A 13905-nucleotide genomic window follows, 5' to 3' on the forward strand; every position below is an offset into this window, starting at 1 on the left:
AGTTCAATGGCTTTTAAAATTACAAGGAGGAAAAGTGCTCTTGAGCTGCAGAAGTGGACCTCTATTGTTTTTGAACTGTAAATATTCTTTATTTTATGTGTTGATACATAAGTAAAAGTAAATAAAGAAAACTAGTTCTATTATATAGCATTTTTCAAAGTCCTCATATTAAAAAAACAAACCAAACAAACCAAACAAACCAACAAACCCCAGCAAACAATGGCTCTAGAGAGTGATAAGTTTACCATCTACAAAGTGGTTTGTTTTCAGAAATCTCTCAATTTTCTAATAATTTCTTATCATATTCATAATTGCTATTGCACAGGTCACCATCAATTAATTGGGATCCACACAGAAGAAATCTTTAATGTCTGTTATGTACCACAGAAAATAACCAGTTAAATGAATATGATTTCCCATTTTCCTTAGCACTAAAGCTGGTGATTTTCAGAGGTGTCCTCAGTAAGTGGCTAAGGAGAAACCATGTCTTTACTCTCCTGATCACTAACACCATCCTGAAGTACTTATTCTCCCACCATGTGACAGAAGAGAAAACAAATCCTGACACAGCAGACATCTCTAATTCACTACCTGATGTTATCAGCAGTACATTTACAGGATTTAGTTCATGAGTGAATAATTTAAAATACTGTTCAGTATTTTTTCTTCAAATCATATATTGAAATTTGATCGTGGTTTTTTTTTCACTTTAACTCAACTTTTTCTTTGAGGCTCTCTTATCTTCTATCATCTTCAAACAATTGGAAAAAAACACTTCATTACAACACTAAAATGCCAACAGTTTGAAAAAAACACCTTTTTTTCCTGATTACTTGACAAAATAATCTTACCATTTCCCAAGTATAAAATTTCTCATTTAGGTCAGATGTGCAGAACAATACAATAAAATATTATTTTAACACTATAGAAATGTCATAGAAACATTCTTACCAGGCTTATTTAGAGAAAGTATTTGAAATATTTTCTGTTACATCAGTGCGAGAGTGAGTTCTACTTTAATATTGCGTAAAAAATAAAACATCTCAATAAAATGTGAAAGCATTTTTCCAAACTTCTTCATGCTGAAGATTAAGTTTTGTTGGTGCATTAAATTGTCAGACAATAGATAGTTGCTTTTTCAGATTCTTTGGGTTTGATATCCTTTGATATTATTTTAAAGATGCAGTTTCAGAAGATTCCTGAATCATAAGTTCATCACCATTCAGTCATTTGCAACAAAAAAAATTATGCCCTGACTAAATTTTTTATGGTGTTTGTGCCTGCCATCTTAATAATAAATAACATTGTTTTAAAACCAAAAGATTCCTTATCTTTTAAAAGGTAAAGAACTGTGGTTGTATATTTTAAGAAGCAGGAATCTCAGCTATTCTGATTGCATATTTTACCTTCACACATTTTACCTTCACACATTTTACAACACTGATGCAATTCACTGTTTTCATGTCTTGTCTTATATTTCATATACTTTTTTTTCAGGCAGTTAGCAATTAGAGCAAAGGTATGAAAGATAGTAGCTTTCAGCTTTTGTTGTTGTTATTGTTTGAAGAAACTCATTTTAGTATGTAATTTCTGCAATAGTCTCTGCAGTAGCAAAGTCAGCTAAAACAGAAGAGGAATATCTCACCTCGACATCAAAGAACTGACTTTTAACTTAAGAACCTTTAGAGTGTATTAGGTCAATAAAGACATGTACATTAACTTTCCGCACCTATAACTACTTTACAGTTATTCAATATATGTTGATTAGCACTGTAGAAGCTAATGTTTTCTGGTTTGGTTTTATTTTTTTTTCATATCACTATCTTTATCTTTCCGTGACATATTTGAATTATGTATAAAAGCTTGGCAATTGTTGCAAAAAGAGAAATGCCTCCCTCTGTCATAAGAAAATTGACAGCATATTAAGAAAATAATGTACAGTTTGTATTAAAGGAGTAGTTAATTAGACCCAGTTTTTACACACAAACTTATACATGTATAATTATGTCAGACCATGCAAAGCATGCACATAAACACACACACACCCCCAAACACCATGTTTAAAATGACATCAAAAAGCTTCTAAAAACTGCTATCAGATGCCTTATAGTATTTATTAAATTTTATCTAGATTGTTCTCAAGGTTTGGATTGAGGGAAGTCTCCCTGAGGAAGAAACTCCTCTCAGCTAAGCGTTCTTAAAATAACTTTATCCTCGAATGTAAGACATCAGAAGGTCAAGTGACCCCTAAGATTCATTATTTTCTGTTTAGTTGAATGAATTATTCCATTCAAATAAAATTACGTCCTTTACACTACAATACAATGAAGATGAGATCTGTACCTTTATGAATAATTCAGTTCATCAGAAACAGCATGGACATTATCTTGAGTGTAAAAAAGCCACCACAGAAATATTTTAGTCAAATATAATGTTGATGAATGTCTGGTGAGGAATTTGGAATATTTCCTCCAACAATTTGAGTTTATGCCAAGGTTTACCTATGTAACAAGAGCTTTGACATTACAGTAATTGTGTATCTTTTTCAAGTGAAGAAGTGAATTCTGTTGAGTAGCTTGTTTTTACCAATATTTTATCATGCCATCTGATAAAGATTCTGAATTGCATGCAATTCAGAGGAAGTTTCCTTGGTCTTTGACAAATAGCATCCAGTGAAATGCAGTTGAGAAAGACAGAGGAATTGTGGAGAGTGGAGAGCTTGACCAAGGCAGCAATTCAGTGAAGGAAAATTCAATGTCTCATGAAGCAAAAAAATTTTGTTACAAAATTCAGCTTTTCCATCTGTCGGCATGAATGCATCCATCGTTTTAGCAGGGTTCATACATTCTAGGATAAAAAAGTCATGCAAGAACAAAAGCTCCCATTTTAATGGCAGTCAATGGAATATGTTATTTCATAAGATATTTGGCTAAATAGTACCATCCTAGGCAAAGTTTTGTGACATATCTATTAGAGTACAACATCCCAAAAGAAGTAACAAAAGACACAGGTATGCCTGACTCCAACAAGAAGGGAGGGCATATGCAGATTTTCCCAAACTGATAAGGAGATATCTGCTGTAGTACCAAAAAAGTGTGTAGCTGGGTCATCTCAGCGTTGTTGCTCAGAAGCTAGGCCTTGTAGCTTGGTTTAAGCCCTGTCTTAATGCATCTCATGTTTCCAGAACACAAGTTAGGTTTTTTCTGTGTAGCTGCACTTCTCTTTGACATTATGCAGGTTTGATCAGAATTAGCTCAAAAATCTCTGTGCTGCATTGCTTTAAATAGACAGAGCTTCATGCCCAGTACTTCAAAACACCCACTGAAATTGGACTTGCTAAATACAGCACATACATAGCAATGTCTGCCTGGAAGTGTTTATGGCCTTAAAGGCAGAGATTTCTTCTGCAGTGCTACAACACAGTGCAGATATGCTCCACTGCACCTCAATAGGCTGCAGTTGTAGTGCCTTGTGTGAGACCCTCTGTCTTCCTTTTTGTGACAACGCTCCGATGTATCTTAACATTGACAGAGGATCTGAAGGTACACTTAAACCTCTAAAGCTGTGTGAACAAATGACTTATACAATTTTTTCTTTCCATGATTACTGGACATGACTTTAGGAAAGCAATACATTTTGCTGATGAGACATCAAGTTTACAGTTGGGCAATAATGACTACTGCCAGCCACCTAAGATATTGTTATACAAGAATTTTCACTGATAATAATAAATAGAACATCACTAGGCATATCTCTTACTAAGGACTTACAAGTTAGCTTGTTCGTGAGTCAAACTTTTGTATGGAATGATGTTTCAACCTACAGAAAGAAACAGTAACTCAGAAAAAACCCTACCAACTAAACAGTCCAAAAAACCCCCCAGAAACTAACTAACCAACCAACCAACCAACCAAAAATACTCTCCAAAGCTCTCCTTCCATGTGTTTTCCAAATTTAATTTCATAAACAGTTTTCAAATGTAATGTAGATTTCTAATGTAGATTTTACCAGAGTTATGTATAATGTCAACTTAAAACCCCAGTCTTGCATCACAGTTGAATAACACATTGGAATTTTTTAAAGATGTATTGAACAATGACCTCTCACCTGATTCGTTTATCCTTTGTGAAAACAGATTTTTTTAATAATTTTTTTCTAAGTAGAAATAAGTAAACCAAAGAGCTCAGCTGAAAGTTAGGTGTTTTCAGTGAGTGAAAACTGGAACTCTATAACAATAAAAGTCCTGGATTTTGAATGAATTTAGTTACATTGCATTACAGTGTCTGATCAGTCTGTTTTGTAGCCGATTGAGACTTGAGTAACCGAATCACCAGGCTCCTCAAGTAGGCAGACAAAAGTCAAAAAAGGATTTCTAGTAGATGCCAATCAAAGATTACTCATATTTTAACAGGACTGGCTAGATCATAAATATTAAAAGAAGCAGACTTCTCTCTTATGTTACATTTTTGATGGTAACTCCTTCAGGGAGCTTTTAACCTGGGTATAAACCCAGAAGAACTGAAAGAGATGATAAGCAATGCATAATATGTAGCAGCATGATGAACAGTATTTTCTATAGGATATCAATGTAATTGTTTTCTAATATACATATGATGGAGAGCATGAGCAAAGGAAGGAAGATGTTGAGGAGGTGAAAGGAGACAGGAATCTGGGCTGATTGAGGGGAAAGTTAATCTCTCAGTGATGAATGAAAGATGATAGAGTAGGAGCAAGGTATGAAACTGAAAACATTTAAATAATGGTTGCTCTGAGAGACAAAGAGAGCTGAAACAATTAAAGATAAGCCAAGAGGAAGATCTGCAAAGCAATATTGTAAAAGGAAATTAAAGGAACAAGGCTGCATTTTTCAGAATAGTAAAGATGAATAAGCCATGGCAAGATGGTTCAAATTCTAGTGAACTTTCTGGAGATGTGATCCCTTAACCAAGCCTTAAATTACCAGATTCAAATGACCTTTTAAGCTAAGGTGCTACTCATACCATCTAGCTGTAGTAATTTTTAGGATTTTTTTTTAGGAATTTTTAAAAATCTTGTTTGAGGAACAGTTTAGATATGTAATCAAGTGCTCATGTGTTTCTTACTCAGTTTTTATCTGCTGCCACAGGTTATTCATAAGTTTTATAGTAAGCCTAGTTGCTTTCAAGTGCTGTAATAGTGCTCTGGAAATGAGCTTCTCTCTGTTCCTTGTTTAGGGAACCAAAATTTCTGGCTTGAGGAAGATAGGTGACAACAGCTGTATCTATTGGATTTCCCTGCATGTTATCACTGATGTATGTTAAAAACATGAGACCCAAGAAAACAATTTCAGAAGACAAAAATCAAGGAATAATTTTTTTAGGATAATACAAATACCTTCTAACTAACAGAATTCAGAAAAAATGAACTCACTAACCGAAAACTATGCTTTCTGACTTCTCAGAACTGAGCAGTAGTGCTTGGAAGAGTCATAGACCTGTGAAGAGCTTATGGTATGTTCTATTTTAGCACAAATAATTCAGATTTTCTGTATGGGTAAAGCCTGGAATGTTTGAGGGTTTTATTTGAAATTTAATTATTTGACCCCCTCTGTGCCCATAGACATCTTCATGTTATTGTGGAAATGCAACTTGAACAAAAAGCCCTAAATTGGTTTGTTTTGGTTTGGCTTGGTTTTTTGTAGTTTGGAAAGAAAATGGTATTCCAGTGTAAATGCAGTGGTTTTCCTGCCAGAGTGCATAGAGCTTTGGTGTTGGTACATCAATCACACAAATTGCTGAGCTACTGATGGCTTCATAAAGCAATGTTCTATTAATGCTAAAACATTTTCATCTGTTCATTAACATTAAATTTCCAATAGAGGGTAGAACCCAAAATGTTTTCAGGAGGCTATAGAAAGTTCTAAGATTACACTGCTGCTCTATAACATATTATTACTGGAAAAAAATGGTAAAGTGTATTAAAAGCATTGATAACTACTGCCATTTTCATAGGACTGCATAATTTAAATCCGGTGCTTGCTAAATAAGACAGTTGAATGTTTAATACTAAAGAAAAGCAAAGTAAAAACAAAAAATAAATAAACTAAATAAAATTAATGAGGCAAGCATTTTGAAAAGAAGTTTTCCAGTGAAAATGAAAGCCTGCTTGATGGAAAAAGTCATCCATTTTATGCCCAGTAAAACAATTTTCTGTAGAAAATCAGTTCTATCTTGGCTAAGAGATTAAAAATTAACATTATAAAATAGAATGGTTTTCCTCAATGTCATCGCTTGCTGTTTGCTCATTATATGATCGTTAACGACATTTTAACATTTATTATCATACCTAGGTTCACATACATCAGGCTTCAAGTTTCAGAACTTTGATTTATTTCAAAATATAAGGTTGTATTGATCCAGAAATATTGCTAAGTTTGAAAGAAAATAGTAACGATTTTGACTGCTAACTTAAACTGCATAATTCTAATATTTCCTATCAGGAAACATGGACACACACAAAAAACCAAACCAAACCAACCCACATGTGCCCAGGAAACTGTCCTTGAAATATTTGCTATTCCTCCCTTTTCATACTCCTACTGGTAGTATGGCTACATTTTAAGACATAATTTCTTCTTCTTTATTGTCCTGTCAATGCATGGATTAGAAGACTGGAAGTAGCTTAAAGGTATGAAGAAAGTGGCTCACAGTAATTAGATTAGTTCTTTTCAGAGGAAAAGAAGCTCCATATAAAATACAATTTATGCTTTCTGTCTAATTCCCTGTTTTCTGAAATGAAAAATGTTCTGAGATAGCTGTGAACTCTTGAAGACTTGACCACATAGTTACTGTGTTCAAAACTGTCACTCAGTGTTATGTGGACTCCTATATTTTCCACCATCACTGTAGAAAACCTCTAGCTTTCATCACTCACTTTTTGTGAGACATTAACTAGTTATTTTGTTTATCCCAAGATGACTAAACTTCTGGGAAGAGTGGAAAAGAGGGGAGAATGAATGAGTATGTAGGTAGGTGGTGTAGGCCATGAATATTAGTTTAGTACCAAGACTCCATGAGTTTAAATTTCAAAGACTTATCTAAGTCCATTAAAGCAAAAGAGGGAAACCTCCTCCTACTCCCAACCAATTTGCTAGCAGCTTTCCAGCATAGTCTTATAAAGGTAAGTCTGGCTTCACCTCAAGATTCAAAGACCTTTCAGGAAGATTTAATTTCAGTTGCTTTTGGCTAAATGGTTCTTTTCCCCATTTGCAGAAAGCCTGAATTTTCCTTACTACTACTCTCCCAGGATGCCAAACTGGCTTTGTTTCACCTGGCGTTCAGCCAAAGTAAACTACCACGGTGGAGTATATGCAAAAGGGTTATGATTAACTGGAAATGTTTAGCTTTCAAACAGACCTAATGTAGCATAGGAGAGTCTGTAATATGTTGTTCCAGAAACCTTTGCACAGAAAGGTTCTGGAGAACTTGAAAAACATTATATTTCCAAGGCTGCATCTATACTGATGTCTTTTTTCATCTTTTGAACTAATGCTGCCATAAAAATATTATTTCACAATGTCACCATGAAGAAAACAAAAGCCAACCCACTCCTACATTAAGGGTATTTCTTTTACAAGAAATGTAAATGTTTTAAAGTTTTCAAAAGTTAGATTTTTTTAATCTGTTTTATTGTGGTGATAGTATTGGAGATAAATAGTTTCTCATTTAATTTTTATCAGACTCTTTGAAATATCTGATCTATCACAAGAAACAAGCAAGATTTATTTGAAAAGCTCCAGTGCCAATGATCTAATGTAAAGCATTTACTTCTGTCACCCTTTTACTCAGTTGTCCAGATCTTCAGCTGATATAATGTGGGAATAGCTCCATTGAAGTCAGTGGAGCTCTGCCAATTTATGTTGCTGAGAATAAGTCCTGTTAAGTGCTACTCTGTGCCTTGAATTGTCCTAATTAATTTCAGCAACTCTGCATCCTGAATACGGGTCAGACTGTGAGTATTTTATTCCTGTGTCAAGTTTGGATTTTTTTACACAGATAATCTCATAGTAACATAAGTCCCTTCTACACCTGGCTCCCCAGTGTGAGTGGGAAGATCAAGCTAATACTTAAATAGATAACTAAAGAAAAACACAGATGTTGTTAAATTTTTCACTTATATTGAGTGAGATTAGAATATGGTGAAGACTGTTAAATATTGAATATCTGATGTATAAATTAAAATCCAACAATAATGAAAAAGTATACCATAATCTTTCTTCATGAACATTATAGCAAGATAAATAAATAAATCCCCTAGAACTTTAATCCATATAAAAAGAGTGTAGGTAAGTAAAAAATAGAAAGTAAAATGAAAGATTAATGTGCAAATTAAAAATAAATACTACCTTTAAAAAGTCCTTGCAAAGGAAGGACTTTTATATAATACAGTGCCCGATAAAGTTTGCTGAAAGTATATTTAAACCTTTTTAGGTTTGCTAAAGTTAATAAATGAGCTACCAAATAGGCTAATGATTTACAAATCGTTGACAGAAAATTGGCCTAAATTGCAAACTTGTCAAGAATGTTTTATGGGTGTGAATTTGTGGTAGTATAATGGATGGTCTTGTTTATGCCTATGTTTCTGCATTAGGGTTCTGATTTAATTGAATTTTAATTAATTTTTTTTCTAATAAGATATATTTATCACTATCTATCACAGTTTGTAAGAAAGACCTTAGTGCCCATATCAAAGTTCATACACTGAAAAACATTGTACAGAAGGTGATTTGTGTATCTTTTAATATCTTTTAATACCTACCTTTCAAACAAGCATGTAAACAATAGTCTCTTTGTAATAAAGGCAGATAAGAGTTTGCTTGTACAGTGTGGTAGTTGTGTAAATTTTTAATGCAAAACAAAAGGCTGAGTGCATTGTTTAGTATTAATAACTTGTAAAGAATAGTTTTAGTCATCCAAAAATTGGCTTCAGATAGGAACACAGAAAAGGACTCTCATATGTCTCTGTGGATAAACATTTCTAATTGTAGTTTCTTTGGAGATCTCTTCTCTATAGTTAGTGGATCATCATCATGTTAGTAACATCCATTTTGGTGGATGTTACATCTGACTTTCCTTTGATTTATAGGGAATTATTATGTTCACAGTTAAACTAGTATGGACCTACAGGTCTGGGTTCAGATAAAGCAGAAGACAGTTTTTCTACAGTGTGAAGAGGTATGAGATGTGTTCCTGGAGAAGGGGGATATTTCAGTGTACTTGAACTAGATAGTAAACTTCAATTTTACGGAATTAGAATGATACAAAAAATTGCTACCAGCAAATTCAGTCTTCTGATTGCTCTCAGCCCATGCTGAGATGTGTAACTAAGCAAAGGACAACTCTTCTTCCCAACACCACTTTCAGGCTTGGACTTGGAAGTCCTTGGTCTCCCCCGTGCATAGCATCATAGAAACATTTAAGTTAGAAAAGACCTCCAAGATCATTGAGTCCAACCTTTGACTGCTCACCACCTTGTTAACTAGTCCATGGTACTAAGTGCCACGTCCAGTCATTTCTTGAACACCAAGGGGGATGGTGACTCCACCACGTCCATGTGAACCTTATACCTGGACAACACACTGAATTTGCTATTTGAGACATTCTTGTCATTCAACCATATTGATGAATGGTTTAATAATGTTCTGACAGAACGCTCATGACCACAAGTCTTGGGATATTTTATGGGATTTTCAGTGTTCCTCTGTGCACAACTTTCTGCATTGATGTCAGGGCTTTGGCTAATGCTGGAAATCAGAAAACAGACTGACTCTTCTTAAAGTTTCTTTGTCTTACATTTAATCATGGACGTTTTCTCATTTCTTTTTTCCACTGTTAGACTTGTTGAGCTTTTCCTCTGTTGTCAGAGTCATAGAGCCACAGAATTATCAAGGTTGGAAGAGACCTTTAAGATCATCAAGTCTAACTGTCTGCCTAACACCATCACTGTAACCCCTAAACCACTCAACCATATCATCCACCACCAGATCTAGATGCCTCTTAAACACCTCTAGGGATGGTCACTCCCCCACCTTCCTTGGCAACCTATTCCAATGCCTGACCACCCTAACAGTGAAAACATTTTTTTAGCAAAAATTTTGTTAGCAATAGTCTTCAAAGAACAGGTGAGCAAGGAAGAGCTTCCAGTATGTATAATTTTGTGTTTTACAGGTTGAACTTTCAGTACCACATACTAATTATCTGTTTACCACCTCCAGGGGTATTTTTACTCATTCTGAGGACAGTGTCATGTTATGAAGTGAAAAGATCATAGAAAGAGTTGAAGTGGCCTGACACAAAGCTGCAAATGTGACAGAAGGTGGGAGAAAACAGTAAACATGGCTTGGATCAGGATACTATTTCTTTCCCTGTACCAAGAGCCATACTACTTCTGATATACTGCTGGTCCAGGCTTCCTGTCTTCAACTGCCTGGCCCTGGACTTACTCAGCTCTGATATGGAAGATACGCTTTTCCTGCAGCCATTGAAGAACATTTGAGTCCAGACACACCCAGTCCCAGAACATCTGGAGAAGACTTACAGATGTCTGTGTCTCAGCTATCAATTTATTCTCTCAAATGTAGATTTGTTTAGAAAGTTTTCTTATGTGACCTCATATAAATCCACAGGGTTTGAAAGGAAGAGTACATTCCTGTGGCACTTTTGGGGTCCATCTGACTTAGGGATGAAAAATATAAATAGTTACTGGTTTAGGTTTGTATCTTATATTGTTTAGTAGAAGCAGAACGTGTACAGAGAACTATATGGCTCTTTTCAAGATGACAGAAGCCTGGCAGAATCTTATGGTTGTCTTCAGCCTTTTTTGAGCTGTACATTTTCATTATTTATCCAGATGAAGAAGAATTAGGGCAAAAGACAAACATTTGCGGTAAACCGCTCAGTTTCTCAGACATATTAATGAGGTCCATGTTATTCATGCCAGCTTTGAGGCAGCAGAATTGTTTGTTTGATGATTCTGAGATTGTACTGGCTACCTGTACAAGCACAAGCCTCTTTCAGATCTCTGACTGAGAACTTTTGGTTATCCTGGGCTGGTGAAAACCCAAGATCTTGTGATGATACTGGTTCAGTTGCTGTAGTTTTCTTCAGTGAAATTTTGCTCAGCACTTCTAATTAGCATTCTTGATGTTAAAGAATAGAGCTATCAACAAGATATTGGGTCACCATATTAAGTGTATTCAAATGATGTCAGAGATCAGGCCACTATGGTGTTTCTGGTTTAGCACATCCACTCACTTAAGAGAGATCATAGTATGAATATGAACAGTTATGCAATATTTGTGCCTAGCATTGACCTTGCTCACAAATTTTTATCCTGCTACACATCATATAAAAACTTTCAAAATCAAAACCCAATTTGTGTTTTAAGGACTGAGAGTGAGAGCAAGAGCACTCAGACACAAGCTGAAAAACTTTCTTTTTTTTTAGGAAGCGGGTTGTGAAAGCCTTGGGGCAAGAATGCTTCTCTGAACTACTCTGCATGCTGCCTAGGAAAAAGGGATGCTGATCTAAGGCAGTGGTTTTTAATCTAGGGGACTCAATGGAGAGGTCTGCAGAAGGTGATTGGAATGTGAAGCACTCTTTATGCCATCTGATGAACACCAAATTCATAAAAGAGTTCCTGCTGGATATTTATTTTGGACATCCAAAACTGAAGTAAGTTTTAAACCCATGGATTCAGGCTTGGCATCTGTGAATGTGATCTCGGCACTGAAAAATAATAACTCAGAGGCAATTAATTTTTGGTTTTGAAAGGTAGAGTCCTCTATAAGTCAGCAACCGCACAAACTCACTATTTGAGATTATAGAATCTTTTAGTACTGTAAGAAAAGCAGGGGAAAATTACCAGTATACTAAAGAGGAACCTGTATAATGTCCATTGTGACAATGGCACTGCTAATTAATGAGCTGAAATGCCTGGTTTATCAACTTTCCTCAAATAACTTTGTAAGGATGACTTTACAGATTAATTCTAGCATTGAGTTCTTCAGTAAATTTCACTGCTTATACAGCCCTTCAGGGCTATTTAGTGAGTTACTACTACAGAGATACTAATTTTTTTTACCTTTTTCTTCTTAGAATAAACACTCAAACACTTTACTGAAGTATAACAGCTACTATAATACTTTTCAATGAACAGACATTGTGCAACCCTCTAATCAATGAAAATACTTCTGCAGTTATATATAAAAACTTCTTGACTTTGAAATGTTCTAAAATATAGGGACACTAAAGCATTAGATTTACAGTATATTCATATCTGCAGCCTTAAGCATAAATGAAGACATGCAATAAGGGCTTTCCCATTGTCAAAATGAATCCTTAAACAACATTGAAATAGTTCCTTGATATAAAACTTAATTGTTCTTCTTTTATGTTGATCATGACAAAGAAACTAATAAAAGACCATCATAGTCGTATTTATTCACCTTGTAGGTATTGTACAAAGATCTGGGCTCCTACTCTAGATTTTTGACTTCGGAGCTACTGCTGTAAATATGCTATATAACCATTAATTTAGGCTACATCCTTATGACTTTAGGACTTTGTTCAGTTTTTAATTGTTTTATCATCCTTATGAGGACAAGCTAAAATATTTAAAGGGAGACTTCTGTTTGGAAAAGCTTCAGTTTTCCACTTACAGAGCTGTGTTCTGCAGGTTGTCTTTTACAGTTCCTGCAAGATCACATGGGTTTCGTGTTTGGAGGTTATCTGAAGAGCATAATGTCCAAGATGATGAGGTAACATCAACAGTAAGATGATTCAAAGACAGTAAACAGGAATTACATGTGAAACTCAGCTATCTTCTCTAATCTGCTGTATCAGATTAATGGGAGAATGTTTTCCATACTTCTTCATCTAAAAAAAAACAAACCAAAACCCAAGAGTATTTAAAAATATGTCTTAGAATGTCTCTTTTTTTTTTTTTTCCTGTAATCCTTTAAACTGTGTACTGGTTATTTACTGTCCAAAAAACCCTGCACCTAGATTAATTCTGAATTATCATGTCTGGGTGTCTCCTATTACACCATGCAGTTTAGTCAAATGTTGTTCTAGCTGTTATAATAGGAAAGGTCAGTTAGTTCCTGGAATGACCTTATTTTGAGAAATGAAGCCTGAAATGATAATCAATGAACAAAAGAAATGTATTTGCATGTAGTAAACATAATGATTTATAATGTGATGTTTGGTTATTTTTTGTATATTTTACACAGAAAGTAAAATAGCACAGATATCAACAGTTGCCTTGTCATAATGTTGGTATTCAGCATTTTTGTTTTGTATTTGGCATTTTTCTTCACCTTAAAAAGCACAACAGTGTATAAACTCACCTGAGAATACAGAACCCAGTTTTTACCCTCTGCAGTACACTCTCTGCCCATGATTAGTGATTGTTCTTTCCTTGCTAGCGTATTCTCATTAATGGAATGGGTGACTTTTGGCAAAAATATTTCAAAATCTCCTAAAAAAATATTAGCCCAAATACACATAAGTATTTTAATTTTTTTTTTTTTTTTTTAAGAACTGAGACACATCAATACTTTCAAGGCTGTTGGGTCAAGAAACATTTGGGATGAAGGAATATAACTCAAGGGCATTCAGTACATTTTAGGTTCCTCTAGGAACAGATGAGAAGAAAGGGAAGAATATGGGCACTAATTAAAGATTAATTTAAATGAGAAATGCCTTGACAAGTTCTTTTGTGGAAGAAAAGAAATGCTGGCATGAAGGAAAGGAAAGCTGCCTGAGGTAGAAGGCTACATTACAAAACTTCAACTGATAACAGCTTCTAATACTTAACATCATTTTCGGCATCACCCCCACTTGCTTCAAAATGAGCAGATGCTTC

This window comes from Pseudopipra pipra, chromosome 2, assembly GCF_036250125.1.
Source record: "Pseudopipra pipra isolate bDixPip1 chromosome 2, bDixPip1.hap1, whole genome shotgun sequence".
In the NCBI taxonomy this organism is placed as follows: Eukaryota; Metazoa; Chordata; class Aves; order Passeriformes; family Pipridae; genus Pseudopipra; species Pseudopipra pipra.